This window comes from Atractosteus spatula (assembly GCF_055471065.1).
Source record: "Atractosteus spatula isolate fAtrSpa1 chromosome 16 unlocalized genomic scaffold, fAtrSpa1.hap1 SUPER_16_unloc_2, whole genome shotgun sequence".
Classification (NCBI taxonomy): domain Eukaryota; kingdom Metazoa; phylum Chordata; class Actinopteri; order Semionotiformes; family Lepisosteidae; genus Atractosteus; species Atractosteus spatula.
The window spans coordinates 158,459-176,637 of NW_028296632.1; the positions used below are offsets into that span (position 1 = coordinate 158,459).

The 18,179-nt window shown below is 40.6% G+C and overlaps 4 non-coding genes across 4 annotated transcripts; all 4 read right to left on the bottom strand.

The window, feature by feature from the left end:
* Positions 1-5,386: 5,386 nt before the first annotated feature.
* On the bottom strand, positions 5,387-5,468 carry trnas-aga (transfer RNA serine (anticodon AGA)). The gene has a single exon. It is a non-coding gene; the product is annotated as a tRNA-Ser (tRNA).
* A 1,467-nt stretch (positions 5,469-6,935) lies between these two features.
* On the bottom strand, positions 6,936-7,009 carry trnai-aau (transfer RNA isoleucine (anticodon AAU)). Its single transcript has one exon. It is a non-coding gene; the product is annotated as a tRNA-Ile (tRNA).
* Positions 7,010-11,393: 4,384 nt separating this feature from the next.
* Positions 11,394-11,467, bottom strand: trnai-aau (transfer RNA isoleucine (anticodon AAU)). The gene has a single exon. It is a non-coding gene; the product is annotated as a tRNA-Ile (tRNA).
* A 558-nt stretch (positions 11,468-12,025) lies between these two features.
* trnag-gcc (transfer RNA glycine (anticodon GCC)) lies at positions 12,026-12,096 on the bottom strand. The gene has a single exon. It is a non-coding gene; the product is annotated as a tRNA-Gly (tRNA).
* Between the last annotated feature and the right edge of the window lie 6,083 nt (positions 12,097-18,179).

The following is an 18,179-nucleotide window of genomic DNA, read 5'->3' on the forward strand; positions in this document are numbered from 1 at the left end:
TTACAAAAATGTTAAAAGTAAACAAAATAAAGTAACTAGAATGTGGTCTGAAATCACCCCTTTAGACACCCCTTTTACTTCACTGGAGTCAGATATGAAAGGCAATAGTCTCCCGTTCTGTCTGCTGTGTGTTGCAGCAGAGGGACTCCCTGCAGCTGAAAGGGGCAGAGTAACTTGCATGCCCTCTAGTACAGTTTACACATGCACGACTTTAAAAGCTAGCAAGACAGGTTTCGATTCACATTAGCTGGCGAGCCTTGTTAAAAAACGAATGATAATGTAACATGCCACTGTTCATGAACAAAGTTATACTGAGATTTCCTAAGATACGTGATTAAAAAATAAATAAATAAAAATTTGAATCTCCTGCGGAACACATTCCATAAGAATCAGCGGTTTTACAGTATATATCGCCTTTAAAGGTGGCTTCTCAAAACGCTTTACGGGATAAAAACAACCAGAACAGCAGCAACAACAATATTGTATGTCGTTGCATTTTGAAAACCAAGTAATAACTTAACTATACAGTACGTGCAAACGTTTCGTATGTTGCTGTCGTGAATGCCTGCGTACCCATAAGTATTTTATTTGCCTTGAGTCTGTCTACAGTATCTCTGTCCCACTACCCCCCTCTCTCCCTCAATTCAATTCAATTCAAGGTGTTTTATTTGCATGACAGATGGGTACAATTCTTGTTGGGAATGTATACTTTGATATTTACACCCGGCGCGGCACCGAGGGAGCGTCTGCATTTATAACTTGGTTTTTAAAATTAGTCAAGCAATATGAAGCATCTCCTTTAACTTTTAAGTCCCTTAAATACATTGAGCACAGCTTTCTCACCATCCTTACACAAAGCAGAAACTGTCCGATGACTCACAGTACAAGTGGAAAGATTACAGATTTTAATCGTCTTTAATTTTGTCTTTAATTTTGCCTGTGGAGTGTATCTTATTAAGCTATAAATTGTATTTTGAGCGCGTTTTTTGACTTTTTTTTAATTGCATTTTCGGCGCGGACAGCACATACAAGGGTTAATGAACTGCGCCAAGAAATTTAAAATAGTATTCTTTAGGTGTGAGGGTAGGAGTGGACCGCAGCAGGCATAATCAGCAAACCAGGAAAACAAAGAACAGGACAGGTGAGATGTGTATCCAGAAAGCGAGTGATCAGAAAAAGGAAATGGAAAACGCAGAAAAAGGAAACGCTTTACAGGATAAAAACAATAACAACAGTAGTGGCTGGGCAAATGATTTTTTTTAATCGAAATACAAATTGAGATACTGTACTGTATAATGATGTGCATGAACAAAGGTATACTGCAATTTTCCTTAGATACGCGATTAATGCTTCGTAGGAGGAGGCGGTCTTTTCCTCTTGTCTAACAGTCTGTCCACAAACAAAACATTCCTGTTAGACAAGAGGAATTGAAAAAAAACAATTTTGTCAATGAAAACCGGTGTGTGTGTCTCTCCCTGCTGGATGTCCCTCTCACAAACTGCTGAATGAATAAAATAATTTTATTGAAAACGCGTTTGCGATTGTCTGGTATTTAATTTGGTCCCTTTTAACTGTTTTTCGATCTACTGTATTGCTTTGAGATGCCACTTTTAAAGGCGATATGTAAAATAAAGTTTTTTATTATTGTTATAGAGAAACATGATCAGATTTTCCCTGGTTCAGAAAAAAGTTCTAAAGTGCTACACATAACTTTCTTAATTCGATGTATTTAAAGCAGTGAACTACTGTAGGTGTCACATAACATTCAGAAATACAATCACGTATTTGACAAATAAAAACGATTATAATCTAATCCTTCCACATTTGATCCCAAAATCCCAAGAAATATAAATCTTGACGGGTAGAAAGCTATGCTGAAAGTTTATTAAGATACTTAGAAGACAAAGATACTGTATCAATTTATGTTGCATTAGCCTGATTATGATTAAAAAACACATATAATTAAACACGCGTTTGCGATTTAAATCAGAACACGATTTAAATCAATATAAATGTTTATATTGTAACGCATACTGTCCAGCCTCCATTTCTCTATAAAAATTTACTCTGTTGCACACACACACACAATAGAAGCAGGAACCGCTGTCAGAAGGGAAGATATGTTCAAAATATCGCAAATATCGATCATGTTGCGATATTTTGAAATATAAAAGTCAATTGATTGTCCATAATATCGCTATTCTATTTTTTCGAAGAAATGTTTGTTAAAAGAAAAGTCTAGCACCAGCTGGATTCGAACACACAACCTGCCAGCTGGTAGTCACGCACCTAGACCAGTCGGCTACAAGATAGCACGCATGAACAGGCAGGCGAAACAGCCCTACACAGCCCTGTCGCAGCACACGAATACCGTTATTAAATTCTTTAGATACGCGATTCCATATTATATTAGCAGAAAAGCTTAAAACTACCACTTTTTCACACGCTATTTCACATGCTAGTTAAATACTTCGATGCCTAAAATCGTTAGGGAGAAATGGAATACTGGTGTGTATTTTTCCTTTAAAGTGCCGATTCCTGGAATCTGACTGGCTGACACCCCTCTGAAGTGGTTCCATAAAATCTGGTATACGGAAAAGAAAGCGTTGATAAATACAAGTGTCTTTTAATACACTCTTTGCTGTGCTCTTGAGGATCCTTGTGATATTTTAAGCTCTAGTTGAATGATAGGTGTCGCATTTTAAATCATTTTCGTAGTTAGAAATTATGAAACGCCCTGTTAAAAGCAAGGAAGTTTTTATGCCCGTTGAAGTAAAACAAAATGCCTGACAAAGTATGGCTTGGACAGATTCCAAGTGCTTGTACAAATGTGCTAAAGAAATTATACTTTGAGTATACAGCTTGTCCAAAGTCATCCATTATTAATACTATTAGTAATATCTTCAGTAAAGGCTTTGATGCATAAATATTTCTGATAAAGGTAGGTTGTGTACTTTTGTCCAACTGAGCAATCTTGCTTTCATAAAATATACCAACATTTTAATGACTGATGATTAACATGCTGTAATACACAGTTCAAAATTAAAGGCTCAAATGCTGTACATGAGAGGTTAAGCTCCCCCTGGCGGTTTTACAAGGCGACGCCGGATAGTTAACCACGTGACACCACGTTAACTGTGTCATACTGCGTGATACTGCGACACGCCCACCGGGGTATGCCGCGAAATACCTCACTCATTTTGAATGGCTGCATCTGTATACTGTCCTACAACTGTTATTATTGATCACCGAATTATTGTACTTGACATGACTTCATTCAGCCTTTCCTGAACGTCTATGACAGGCAGAGAGAGTGCTGTTTCTGGTGCGATCTTTTGCAGCTGACATTTCACTGTTTTAAACGAACAAGAAATTAGATTGCTCATAAATCAGTTATTCTATATAAACACAGCGTAATTGCCCTCCGAAAATCCTCTTTTTCTTGTTCGTTTTAGAGACCTTGATCGAAACTGATTTTAGATGTCAGAAAGGATTTATTTTCTCTGTATTTCCTACATTGCTTTGTCGAGATTTTAACTTTATATCTAACTTTATATCTAGGCTCAGATTTCAACTATAAATCGTACAGTAATTAATAGCAGTAAATACTGATGTTTTGCGCCCTCTTACCACAAAAATATATGTTTTGTAGTTGGGATTAACTTTATTTCGTACGCGTAGCTACTCCGATTCGGACACCGAACAGTTAAAGATGGCGGCAAATCAGACACCCAGAGAGGGGGCGTCTTCTCGCCTCCATAACTAAAATGCCAAATAGGAGTGGCTTAAGCGACATACACAGTCGTGTAACTGACAGTTTGAGGTAGCCTATCGTGTAAATTTCGCTTTGTTGCTGATAGGTTAAGCTTTCGAAACTCTGCCCCAAAGTCATGTGACTGATTTTTCGCCCTGTTTCGTTGGTTAAACGCAATGATCACAAGCACCACCATGGTAACTGGGATGTGTAGTTTTTAATTCCGTTTGAATTATAACTGTACGTACTGTCTTCATATTTGGCCAGGGCTTTAAAGAGAAGGCGCGCCAAAAAATTTCGGTGCCGTCGTCTCCGCTTTAAAGGTACCCCCGTGCTGGAAGAATTTGACCTCGGAACGTTTGCCCAGCGTAGTTATAGTGGACATAAAAACAAGAGTTCGCTGGCATTATATCCTAGAAGACACAGACCGGCCCCAGACCGGTAAATGCTTGATGAACTAGGGATTGGACAGTTTCCAAGTGCTTGTACAATCGATGGAAATGTTCAAATAAATGTGCAAAAGAAATAAACAAAATAATCATTTATTTCTTTATCATATTAGCTAGCTAATATCCTCTCTTTGCTAGTTAGTGGCTGTGTTTCTGCGTTGGGTAGCAACGGGTGACTGTTCTCAGGCGGAAGATGTAAACAGCTTAATTTTCGTGTTAAATAATTTTTAAAAATTAAAATTCATTCTATACAGCAATCACATATTTGGGTACCGTTTCATACAACTTTCATGCTTAAAATGTTTAGGGAGAAATGGAAGACTGGTGTGTATTTTTTCTTTAAACTATCAAGACCAGCCATACACAGTACAGTTAATGTACATACAGTAATGTTTATGTTCCTAAATTAATATCGTTTATGACCTTCAGATGCGTTATGCTCCTCTTCTTTTTATGCTCAGCTACTAAAATTTCCCTTTAGTGGTAAAATTCCATATAAATATTCAAAACTAAGCAGATTGAAATGTGCACAGTAAAGACATTAGATGATTAAATCTTTTCACTACCAACCAATGCACCACGAGTGCCCCTGTCGGTCATTTTGGCCAGCCAATCACTTACCGCGGTGCCCTACGGTGCCCTGCGGGTTGGTTACTGTACCACGGGTTTTTACCGCTCATTTTGAATGGCTGCATCTGTAGGTTGTCTCTCGCAGTGTTCAGGAATTGCATTCCGAAACTGAGTCAGATCAAAAGTTGTAAGAAAAGCACCTATGGTGTCGGTTCGAACAGCTTTATTGATTCGATGTTAAAGGCCGGAAATGGGGCACAAGACACGCGACCGCAAAAAGCGTCGCCATCTGCTTCCAGCTGCAAAATGCCGTTTGCGGACGCTGAAGCATTTGAACTTGAACTTTATTGCCATATGTAACCGGTACTGGTACAATGGAATTCTTACTTACAGAAGGTCTCTCGATTGTAAAACAAGTGTAAAAAACAAGACAAAGTGCAAACAGTGCATCAAGACAATGTACAAACAAACAATAGACAATGTGCAAGTAAACATGTAGACATTTCTTTCCAAGGCAGCGGGTACAAGCGATCTCGCGTTTTAAAACCACCAGGAAAAGCAGAAAGGCACTTTTCCTTGCTTGCGCCGGCACACAACGACGTGAGGAGGACACCGTAGTCGGCAGGATTCGAACCTGCGCGGGGAGACCCCAATGGATTTCTAGTCCATCGCCTTAACCACTCGGCCACGACTACAGCAAGCGTCGCCGTTGCTGCGTTCTTGCTACAATCTCACATGGATCGCGAGGCGCCGGCGGAAACCTTTTTCAAAGTCGTTCTCCATTAAAAAAAAAACCTTTTCAAAATACAAGCCTTGCAGACAGACACGCCTCAGAGGACTTAAGGGTGGCTTCATGTGGGAATGATAAAGTCTCCCCGTCCGGACAGGAAAATGGCACTTTGTTAGACACAAAGAAACAATCAACAACAGACAAATGTCCACAAGCATTTAAGAAGCCGCACCATGTTCTTGCTACAATCTCACACGGATCGCGAGACGCCGGCGGAAATCTTTTTCAAAGTCGTTCTCCGTTAAAAAAAAAAACCTTTCCAAAATACAAACCTTGCAGACAGACACGCCTCAGAGGACTTAAGGGTTGCTTCATGTGGGAATGATAAAGTCTCCCCGTCTGGACAGGAAAATGGCACTTTGTTAGACACAAAAAAACAATCAACAACAGACAAATGTCTACAAGCATTTTAGAAGCCGCACTTGAAATAGCTCTTACATTCGTGTTAGACGCAGGAATCGCCTTTTTATTGACGCTCTTACAAATGCCATGGAAAGCAAAACAAAGCAAAGCAGAGCAGAACAAAACGAACAAAATAAAACCCTCATGTCCTGCACTTGAATATAATGCCGTTACGTGCCGAAGCGGTATTGGACGTCATCCTAGCACTGCAACCCGGGGCGTACGGTATATGGGAACGAGCACACGTCACGAATCGTCTCTAATCACTCCCTGCACTGTAAGGCGCCTTGAAGCGTGCACCCTCAACATTCATCTTTGCGCATCTGTGAAAGGTAAACTCTTGAGCAAACTCTGAACCAGACGCTCAAACTCCAGCTAGGAATAGGGGTAGCATTCCCACGCTACTTGAACACTTTGTTTACGCTCAGTGCTGGATTTTGGGAACTTAAGCACGAGTGGGACTTTTCTCCTATCTGTCAATTCGTTTTGTTTTAGAGACTCTTGGCTGTCTGTGTTGAATAGTGCAGCGTGAAGAAAACGTTTTCGAAAACTGTGCCGGCTCAAAAGTTGTAAGAAATCCTCTCCAGCTCTTTTAAGTCTCTTCAGTTTTGTCATTTAAAGTGAAACTAGATGTATAACTGGAGCCTCACTTATGCAAATATTGCAAATTTACATAAGTGAGGCTCCAGTTCGACATCTAGTTTCACTTTATATGACAGAAGTACGTCAGACTGTGCCGGACTGGGGGATCACTTCCGGTTATTTTTACCATCTTAAACATTTGAAATCCTCCCCTAGGCAATTGTGACACTTCATCTTGGCTCCACCTTGGACACTCTTCAATCTTCCATCACTTCTCTCTTCTCCCACAACACTCTCGTCTGTCGGCAGTATGTGGCGTTTTTGAATTACCACCAATCTCACCACAGCAAGAAAGCAACGGGTTTTGGCAAGAGAGGAGGAGACTACCTGGCCCGAACGGGGATCGAACCCGCGTCCTTGGCGTTATTAGCACCACGCTCTAACCAACTGAGCTAACAGGCCTCGTGCCCGCTGTCCTCTCTGTGCTGCAAAAAATGGAATTCAGGGAAGTTTCTTTTGTCCTTCTTTGAATAGAAAGCCCTGCGATTCAGTGTACGGGCTTTCTCGTGCTGTTTAATTGTTCTTGTAACCCAAATCCTACACTGGCCTGAAGTGCCCCCCCATTTCACAGCATTTTTCAGCTGATTTCAAATGTACCTAAAGGAGAAGCATTATTGAAGACCATCAATTACCAAGAGCTTTTGTCAAAGGTTTTGGTGGTCACTTTTAATGACCACAGAGAGCTATGACCTCGGTTTTACATCTCATCCAAAAGACGGCGCCTTTTTACCACACAGCGTCTCCGTCACTATACTGGGGCATTGGGACCCGCACAGACCTCAGGGTGAGCACCCCACCCCTGGCTCCATTAACACCGCTTCCAGCTGTAAGCTTTGCTTTTCCCTGTAGGTCACCCTCATCCGGGTACTGACCTGGCTCACACCTTCTAAGCTTTAGTGGGTTTTCAGTTGCGAGTTGAAAGGGGATGCAAGTGATGGAGCCGCTCGCTGCAAAAGCCACTGCATTGGCCGGGAATCGAAACCCAGCCTCCCGCATGGCAGGCGAGAATTCTACCACTGAACCACCAATACACGCTGCAAGGGGCTCCAAAAAAGACGCTTTTTTACCACTCTGTGCTGGATGTTGGGTCCCAAGGGAACTTCTGGACGAGTGAGAATTTTCTGCTATCAAAATTTGGTTTCGGAGACTTTTGGCAGCCTACAGATGCAGCCATTCAAAATGCGCGGGCGATACCGCATTATTTTGCGGTACGCTGTACGCAGTCTACCGCAAGCTTCCGGTAAATACCGCGAGTTACCGTAAATTCTCCTATAATACGACAAGCAAAATAATAGTATCCGGAATTTCCGCAAGGTGGAGCTAATAAAGCTCAACCTCTCATGTTTGAGCTGTGGCCATCAAAGTCTTTAACGAAGATATTACTAATAGTATGAATAATGAATGACCTTGGACAAGCTGTAAGTGTAAACTCAAAGTATTGCCCTGGTCAACATTCTTTTTTTCATTGACCGTCTTTGTAAAAGTAACACCACAGCATTTCGCAATCACGCATTTGTTTCCAATCATGCAAAGTACAGTAATTTTTGAGAATCGATTCACCATGCCTTTCACATGCTCATAAAAGAGATTGATTTAGGAACATAAACATATTACCGTATGAAAACTGTACTGTATACAGTATGTATATGTATATTTAATGTCTTAACTGTGCCCGTTTAAGTATTGAATATTCATATCTAATTTTACCACTGAAGGGAAATCTTAGTAGCTGAGCATAAAAAGAATAGGAGCATACTGCAACGCGTGTGAAGGCCATAAACGATATTAATTTTGGAACATAAACATAGAGTATATGGCTGGTCTCGGTACTTTAAAGAAAACATACACGAAACATGGTTTCATTATGACCAGAATCGGTCTTGAGATATTTTTAACTTGATTTACAGTATTTGAGAGGTATGTCTTAACACCGATACTACAGTGCTTAAGTACTGCTCACGTATATGTTTCTAGGTTTATATTATGCATTTCATACGGTCAAATTACTTTTGAGCAACTAATAAGAAGCGCGAAACGGTATGCGTTTTAGTTTCGTTTTGTGCTGGGACCCGTGGATTGATTAGAGATATCAAGTACATACAAGTCATTTTTTAAATGTTGTAGTTCGTCTTGAAAAAATGTTACGAGTACATCATCTATCAACAATTACACAGGTTCTGTTTCCATATTGCGGATTTTGGTTACGTAATATTATTTTCTAGATTTCACGTTGTGAATATATGATTTGGGCAAACAGAGCCGCAAAGAAGTACATTATGGGTTGTTGTTGTTTTTTTTGCAGTTTTATCTAGAACAAGCGATGCTTAAACCTTTGTCTGATTCTTGTGAAACTATCCACACGACAGTTACAGTACCTAGGAGTTGACTTCAGTGATGTCACTGATGGGATGTTTCTAAAAATCCATCCTCTGTAAAACGTCTTCTCTAGTTGTCCTGCATATGTATTCGCTAATGAAGCTGTGTGTTCTGAGCCTGGATCTCTACATTTCTGTATGAACCAGCTTAGAGGGCTAAAGACAGCTTGTGTTTAAATTGAGTGTAAGGCAATTTATGCTTCTAAAGTCATGGTCAGCATTTATTATTGTACTGTGCTGTAAACTTGTTCTGTGCCTAGTCACATTATTTTATAGCGTTTTTATAGTGTTATCAAATCCGGTGGCGCTGTGTGTTAGTTTCCTGACTCCCATGTCACATGGTCTGTGATTGAAACCTGTGAAACCGGTTTAATTCGTCACAGCCAGCACTCCGGCAGAGAGGGGGTTGTACTCGTAAAGTAGAAGCAGGCGAGATTTCCAGCGAAAGACACCTCCCCCCCACCCTCATACGATTCGCATTGTAATTACCCATTGTAATTGTATTACACATTGTACACATGCTTAAAAGAGAAGAGAGAAAACGCAAGCCTTCTTCAGGTGAGAGGGTCTTCTGCTCAGAATGAACTTGAACTTTATTGCCATATGTAACCGGTACTGGTACAATGGAATTCTTACTTACAGAAGGTCTCTCGATTGTAAAACAAGTGTAAAAAACAAGACAAAGTGCAAACAGTGCATCAATACAATGTACAAACAAACAAAAGACAATGTGCAAGTAAACATGTAGACATTTCTTTCCAAGGCAGCGGGTACAAGCGATCTCGCGTTTTAAAACCACCAGGAAAAGCAGAAAGGCACTTTTCCTTGCTTGCGCCGGCACACAACGACGTGAGGAGGACACCGTAGTCGGCAGAATTCAAACCTGCGCGGGGAGACCCCAATGCATTTCTAGTCTATCACCTTAACCACTCGGCCACGACTACAGCGAGCGCTGCCGCTGCTGCGTTCTTGCTACAATCTCACATGGATCGCGAGGCGCCGGCGGAAACCTTTTTCAAAGTCGTTCTCCATTAAAAAAAAAACCTTTCCAAAATACAAGCCTTGCAGACAGACACGCCTCAGAGGACTTAAGGGTGGCTTCATGTGGGAATGATAAAGTCTCCCCGTCCGGACAGGAAAATGGCACTTTGTTAGACACAAAGAAACAATCAACAACAGACAAATGTCCACAAGCATTTAAGAAGCCGCACCATGTTCTTGCTACAATCTCACACGGATCGCGAGACGCCGGCGGAAATCTTTTTCAAAGTCGTTCTCCGTTAAAAAAAAAAACCTTTCCAAAATACAAACCTTGCAGACAGACACGCCTCAGAGGACTTAAGGGTTGCTTCATATGGGAATGATAAAGTCTCCCCGTCTGGACAGGAAAATGGCACTTTGTTAGACACAAAAAAACAATCAACAACAGACAAATGTCTACAAGCATTTTAGAAGCCGCACTTGAAATAGCTCTTACATTCGTGTTAGACGCAGGAATCGCCTTTTTATTGACGCTCTTACAAACGCCATGGAAAGCAAAACAAAGCAAAGCAGAGCAGAACAAAACGAACAAAATAAAACCCTCATGTCCTGCACTTGAATATAATGCCGTTACGTGCCGAAGCGGTATTGGACGTCATCCTAGCACTGCAACCCGGGGCGTACGGTATATGGGAACGAGCACACGTCACGAATCGTCTCTAATCACTCCCTACACTGTAAGGCGCCTTGAAGCGTGCACCCTCAACATTCATCTTTGCGCATCTGTGAAAGGTAAACTCTTGAGCAAACTCTGAACCAGACGCTCAAACTCCAGCTAGCATTAGGGGTAGCATTCCCACGCTACTTGAACACTTTGTTTACGCTCAGTGCTGGATTTTGGGAACTTTAGGACGAGTGGGACTTTTCTCCTATCTGTCAATTCGTTTTGTTTTAGAGACTCTTGGCTGTCTGTGCTGTATAGTGCAGCGTGAAGAAAACGTTTTCGAAAACTGTGCCGGCTCAAAAGTTGTAAGAAATCCTCTCCAGCTCTTTTAAGTCTCTTCAGTTTTGTCATTTAAAGTGAAACTAGATGTATAACTGGAGACTCACTTATGCAAATATTGCAAATTTACATAAGTGAGGCTCCAGTTCGACATCTAGTTTCACTTTATATGACAGAAGTACGTCAGACTGTGCCGGACTGGGGGATCACTTCCGGTTATTTTTACCATCTTAAACATTTGAAATCCTCCCATAGGCAATTGTGACATTTCATCTTGGCTCCACCTAGGACACTCTTCAATCTTCCATCACTTCTCTCTTCTCCCACAACACTCTCGTCTGTCGGCAGTATGTGGCGTCTTTGAATTACCACCAATCTCACCGCAGCAAGAAAGCAACGGGTTTTGGCAAGAGAGGAGGACACTACCTGGCCCGAACGGGGATCGAACCCGCGTCCTTGGTGTTATTAGCACCACGCTCTAACCAACTGAGCTAACAGGCCTCATGCCTGCTTTTCTCTCTGTGCTGCAAAAAATGGAATTCAGGGAAGTTTCTTTTGTCCTTCTTTGAATAGAAAGCCCTGCGATTCAGTGTACGGGCTTTCTCGTGCTGTTTAATGGTTCTTGTAACCCAAATCCTACACTGGCCTGAAGTGCCCCCCCATTTCACAGCATTTTTCAGCTGATTTCAAATGTACCTAAAGGAGAAGCATTATTGAAGACCATCAATTACCAAGAGCTTTTGTCAAAGGTTTTGGTGGTCACTTTTAATGACCACAGAGAGCTATGACCTCGGTTTTACATCTCATCCAAAAGACAGCGCCTTTTTACCACACAGCGTCTCCGTCACTATACTGGGGCATTGGGACCCGCACAGACCTCAGGGTGAGCACCCCACCGCTGGCTCCATTAACACCGCTTCCAGCTGTAAGCTTTGCTTTTCCCTGTAGGTCACCCTCATCCGGGTACTGACCTGGCTCACACCTTCTAAGCTTTAGTGGGTTTTCAGTTGCGAGTTGAAAGGGGATGCAAGTGATGGAGCCGCTCGCTGCAAAAGCCACTGCATTGGCCGGGAATTGAACCCGGGCCTCCCGCGTGGCAGGCGAGAATTCTACCACTGAACCACCAATGCACGCTGCAAGGGTCTACAAAAAAGACGCTTTTTTACCACTCTGTGCTGGATGTTGGGTCCCAAGGGAACTTCTGGACGAGTGAGAATTTTCTGCTATCAAAATTTGGTTTCGGAGACTTTTGGCAGCCTACAGATGCAGCCATTCAAAATGCGCGGGCGATACCGCATTATTTTGCGGTACGCTGTACGCAGTCTACCGCAAGCTACCGGTAAATACCGCGAGTTACCGTAAATTCTCCTATAATACGACAAGCAAAATAATAGTATCCGGAATTTCCGCAAGGTGGAGCTAATAAAGCTCAACCTCTCATGTTTGAGCTGTGGCCATCAAAGTCTTTAACGAAGATATTACTAATAGTATTAATAATGAATGACCTTGGACAAGCTGTAAGTGTAAACTCAAAGTATTGCCCTGGTCAACATTCTTTTTTTCATTGACCGTCTTTGTAAAAGTAACACCACAGCATTTTGCAATCACGCATTTGTTTCCAATCATGCAAAGTACAGTAATTTTTGAGAATCGATTCACCATGCCTTTCACATGCTCATAAAAGAGATTGATTTAGGAACATAAACATATTACCGTATGAAAACTGTACTGTATACAGTATGTATATGTATATTTAATGTCTTAACTGTGCCCGTTTAAGTATTGAATATTCATATCTGATTTTACCACTGAAGGGAAATCTTAGTAGCTGAGCATAAAAAGAATAGGAGCATACTGCAACGCGTGTGAAGGCCATAAACGATATTAATTTTGGAACATAAACATAGAGTATATGGCTGGTCTCGGTACTTTAAAGAAAACATACACGAAACATGGTTTCATTATGACCAGAATCGGTCTTGAGATATTTTTAACTTGATTTACAGTATTTGAGAGGTATGTCTTAACACCGATACTACAGTGCTTAAGTACTGCTCACGTATATGTTTCTAGGTTTATATTATGCATTTCATACGGTCAAATTACTTTTGAGCAACTAATAAGAAGCGCGAAACGGTATGCGTTTTAGTTTCGTTTTGGGCTGGGACCCGTGGATTGATTAGAGATATCAAGTACATACAAGTCATTTTTTAAATGTTGTAGTTCGTCTTGAAAAAATGTTACGAGTACATCATCTATCAACAATTACACAGGTTCTGTTTCCATATTGCGGATTTTGGTTACGTGATATTATTTTCTAGATTTCACGTTGTGATTATATGATATGGGCAAACAGAGCCGCAAAGAAGTACATTATGGGTTGCTGTTGTTTTTTTTGCAGTTTTATCTAGAACAAGCGATGCTTAAACCTTTGTCTGATTCTTGTGAAACTATCCACACGACAGTTACAGTACCTAGGAGTTGACTTCAGTGATGTCACTGATGGGATGTTTCTAAAAATCCATCCTCTGTAAAACGTCTTCTCTAGTTGTCCTGCATATGTATTCGCTAATGAAGCTGTGTGTTCTGAGCCTGGATCTCTACATTTCTGTATGAACCAGCTTAGAGGGCTAAAGACAGCTTGTGTTTAAATTGAGTGTAAGGCAATTTATGCTTCTAAAGTCATGGTCAGCATTTATTATTGTACTGTGCTGTAAACTTGTTCTGTGCCTAGTCACATTATTTTATAGCGTTTATATAGTGTTATCAAATCCGGTGGCGCTGTGTGTTAGTTTCCTGACTCCCATGTCACATGGTCTGTGATTGAAACCTGTGAAACCGGTTTAATTCGTCACAGCCAGCACTCCGGCAGAGAGGGGGTTGTGCTCGTAAAGTAGAAGCAGGCGAGATTTCCAGCGAAAGACACCTCCCCCCCCACCCTCATACGATTCAAATTGTATTACAGCATTGTAATTACACATTGTAATTGTATTACACATTGTACACATGCTTAAAAGAGAAGAGAGAAAACGCAAGCCTTCTTCAGGTGTGAGGGTCTTCTGCTCAGAATGAAACGCTAAAATGTAATGTAGGCTCTGAATGGGTTCAATTATGATTTGGGCTTGATTAAGGTCGCTGCCTTTCATCTAAAACCCTACTTGAATCCTTCGAAACTAAAAATCAGTGTTTGTGAGTTCTAAATAAAGAGGTATCCAGGTAACAGTGATACGGGCGGACAGTCTGGGGAGATCGCCCGTTTTCCATGTAAATAGTTCCCTGGTTCCGCACCCCTTGGTGTTTCTCTCGCTCTCTCTCGGGTCACCTGATCATTAGCTCGAAAGATTTCAGTGCTTTGTGTATATTCTAATGGTAGTGGGGGCAGGGTGTGTGCGAACAGGTTTGGTTGAAATTGCATTGGAGATCTATGTTCTTCACACCTGAAACATTTCCTCTGAAAGCATTTTCTTCGCAGTTTAACCGATCTTGTTACAGCATGTTACAGTTTACTATTATTAACCATATTAATTTTAAGTGCTTAATGCCATTTTTTGACCAGGCACGAATATTCTTAAGTCCATATCTTCGCAAGGGACTCAGTGCGAATTGCAATACTAATTAAATTAAAACTACTAACTACTAACTAATACTAATTAAAACAAACCAGAAACGTGTTGTTCTGTCTAATGACATTACAAGTGGAAAGATTACAGATTTTAATCGTCTTTAATTTTGTTACGTTATACATTTTAGAAACGTTTCATCCATACAAACACCACAAAACTATTTTCGATTGTATTTCTGAATAGTATGTTACACTTAGTTCACTGTTTTAAATACATCTAATTAAGAAAGTTAGGTGTTAGCATAAACTATTAGCAATCAATAATATTAAATTTAGCACTGTAATAAGCTGTTGCACTTTCCCCCGCATCTTGTAAAAATATATTTTCATTGTTCAAATATACATTAAGTCTGACTATCATATAATAAGTTAAATACAAAACTAAAGAAAAAATAGGGTTAAATATAATTCAAAATATTTTGCTAACAATGTTAACTGTTTATGAATAATAAAATGTATTAACTAAGGAGTAGGATGGCACAGTTGTTAGTATGTTTTTTGTTTTGTTTCTTTTTCATAAATACAACAGTAGTACCTGATGTCTCAGTGGCTTTCAAAATTAAATTATGCATGCAAACCTGTGAACCAGAAAGATAACTAAGATACCCATCCATTTATAATGGTGGCGAAGTGGTTAGCATTGCTATCTTGCAGCACTGGGGTCTTAGGTTCAATTTCTGCCATCCTGTGTGTGTGGGGTTTACATGTTCTCTCTGGGTTACATGGTTTTTCTCCATATGTGTGATATGACTCCCTCTCGCACTCCGAAACATACTGGTAAGTTAATTGGTTTATGGGAAAACTGGCCCTGGTGTGTGTGTGTTTGTGTCTGTCTGTCCTGTGATGGACTGGCGCTATGTCCAGGGTGTATTCTGCCTTGTGTCCGTTGCTTACTGGGATAGGCTCCAAATCCTCTGTACTGGATAAAGAGATTAGAAATGGATGGAAGTAAAGGCACTGTGTGGATGGAACTATACACAGTGTTAGAAACCCACGATGAAATGGCAGCATCTCACTGAGAATAAAATATTTTATAGTGCTGGCTTAAGGAAACAGCCTTTCCACCTCTCTTGCACATCAGTATCCATACCTAGTTATTTAAACAAATTGCCTCTAATTATAAACATCTTAATATGCTGGCTCTGTGGATCCGCATCAGCTATGTTTGCCCATTCCTTCAATTCATGTGCATCCAACACACAGTTCAATGCCAGCAACTACACATAATCTAAAATACAATCCTTATTTCAGTATCTATGTAAACATATAGTCTGTTAACTTCATCATCTTCATCAAAAGTATGCCTAACCCCATTAGGAAGTGTTCTTGTTATAAGTGTATTCCTCAGCTTTCCCCAAATTATCTTCTTCTTGCCAACATCTCTAGTCTTTTATCCTGCAATAACTCAGCCAACACTTAAATCTCCAAAAGCTGCTTGTGTTAATTTCTTTAAATCACAAATATCATGTGTAAATACTGGCCATGTAATACTCTGCATTGCGGAATAATAGTTTATTTTAAAGGGAACTAGAGAAATCAAGAAAAGCTTTTTTTCTAGAATTAATAAATGCACATCCTGTTCACTGGGGAAATTAAATCCACACTGAGCAATCTTCAATATGTTCAGAATATGACAGCAAGAATCCTATCAGGGATGCATTACACCTGTTTTCAAGTCCTTGCACTGGTTACCTATCAGATTTCGAGTCAACTTCAAAATCCTTATCCTCCTTATATACTGTCCTACAACTGTTATTATTGATCACCGAATTATTGTACTTGACATGACTTCATTCAGCCTTTCCTGAACGTCTATGACAGGCAGAGAGAGTGCTGTTTCTGGTGCGATCTTTTGCAGCTGACATTTCACTGTTTTAAACGAACAAGAAATTAGATTGCTCATAAATCAGTTATTCTATATAAACACAGCCCTCCGAAATCTATATAAATTGCCCTCTGAAAATCCTCTTTTTCTTGTTCGTTTTAGAGACCTTGATCGAAACTGATTTTAGATGTCAGAAAGGATTTATTTTCTCTGTATTTCCTACATTGCTTTGTCGAGATTTTAACTTTATATCTAAATTTATATCTAGGCTCAGATTTCAACTATAAATCGAACAGTAATTAATAGCAGTAAATACTGATGTTTTGCGCCCTCTTACCACAAAAATATATGTTTTGTAGTTGGGATTAACTTTATTTCGTACGCGTAGCTACTCCGATTCGGACACCGAACAGTTAAAGATGGCGGCAAATCAGACACCCAGAGAGGGGGGGGGGGGGGCGTCTTCTTGCCTCCATAACTAAAATGCCAAATAGGAGTGGCTTAAGCGACATACACAGTCGTGTAACTGACAGTTTGAGGTAGTCTATCGTGTAAATTTCGCTTTGTTGCTGATAGGTTAAGCTTTCGAAACTCTGCCCCAAAGTCATGTGACTGATTTTTCGCCCTGTTTCGTTGGTTAAACGCAATGATCACAAGCACCACCGTGGTAACTGGGATGTGTAGTTTTTAATTCCGTTTGAATTATAACTGTACGTACTGTCTTCATATTTGGCCAGGGCTTTAAAGAGAAGGCGCGCCAAAAAAATTCGGTGCCGTCGTCTCCGCATTAAAGGTACCCCCGTGCTGGAAGAATTTGACCTCGGAACGTTTGCCCAGCGTAGTTATAGTGGACATAAAAACAAGAGTTCGCTGGCATTATATCCTAGAAGACACAGACCGGCACCAGACCGGTAAATGCTTGATGAACTAGGGATTGGACAGTTTCCAAGTGCTTGTACAATCGATGGAAATGTTCAAATAAATGTGCAAAAGAAATAAACAAAATAATTATTTATTTCTTTATCATATTGGCTAGCTAATGTCCTCTCTTTGCTAGTTAGTGGCTGTGTTTCTGCGTTGGGTAGCAACGGGTGACTGTTCTCAGGCGGAAGATGTAAACAGCTTAATTTTCGTGTTAAATAATTTTTAAAAATTAAAATTCATTCTATACAGCAATCACATATTTGGGTACCGTTTCATAAAAATTTCATGCTTAAAATGTTTAGGGAGAAATGGAAGACTGGTGTGTATTTTTTCTTTAAACTATTGTAGTGGCAATGCTTGTTAATAAGACAGAATTAAGCGTTGGTATGCTCCTAAAGGAGGCCCCATCTCACCCTCCATCTCTGTGGTGCAGCCACAGAGAAAGAATTCATGCAAGCTGATTTAAGATGTTTTTCTTTTGATAAGAAGCAAGCTCCCAGACGGGGATGCAATTAGCTAAGCCTGGCTATCATGATCAATGGTCATCCACTGGCGCCTATCTGTCTAGGGAGTGCCGAATGGACATCTGGACTGCATTTCTAAGTGTCAAGAGTAAGTGACTTATATCTCACCTTGACCAACCAATCAGGGACTGGCAGGGCGTGGTAATACCACGTGGGTCTCCAATGCCCGCCAAACTCTCAACCAATCAGCACACATCTGGGTCTTGATCAAAAAGGGAGCGCAAGCTCAGTTCTGGGCTCTCCTTGGCCATTTTCACGCATCCTCAGAGACAATCACGTGACAACTGCTGTTGTCTGCAAAAGGACTTGGACTTTGTT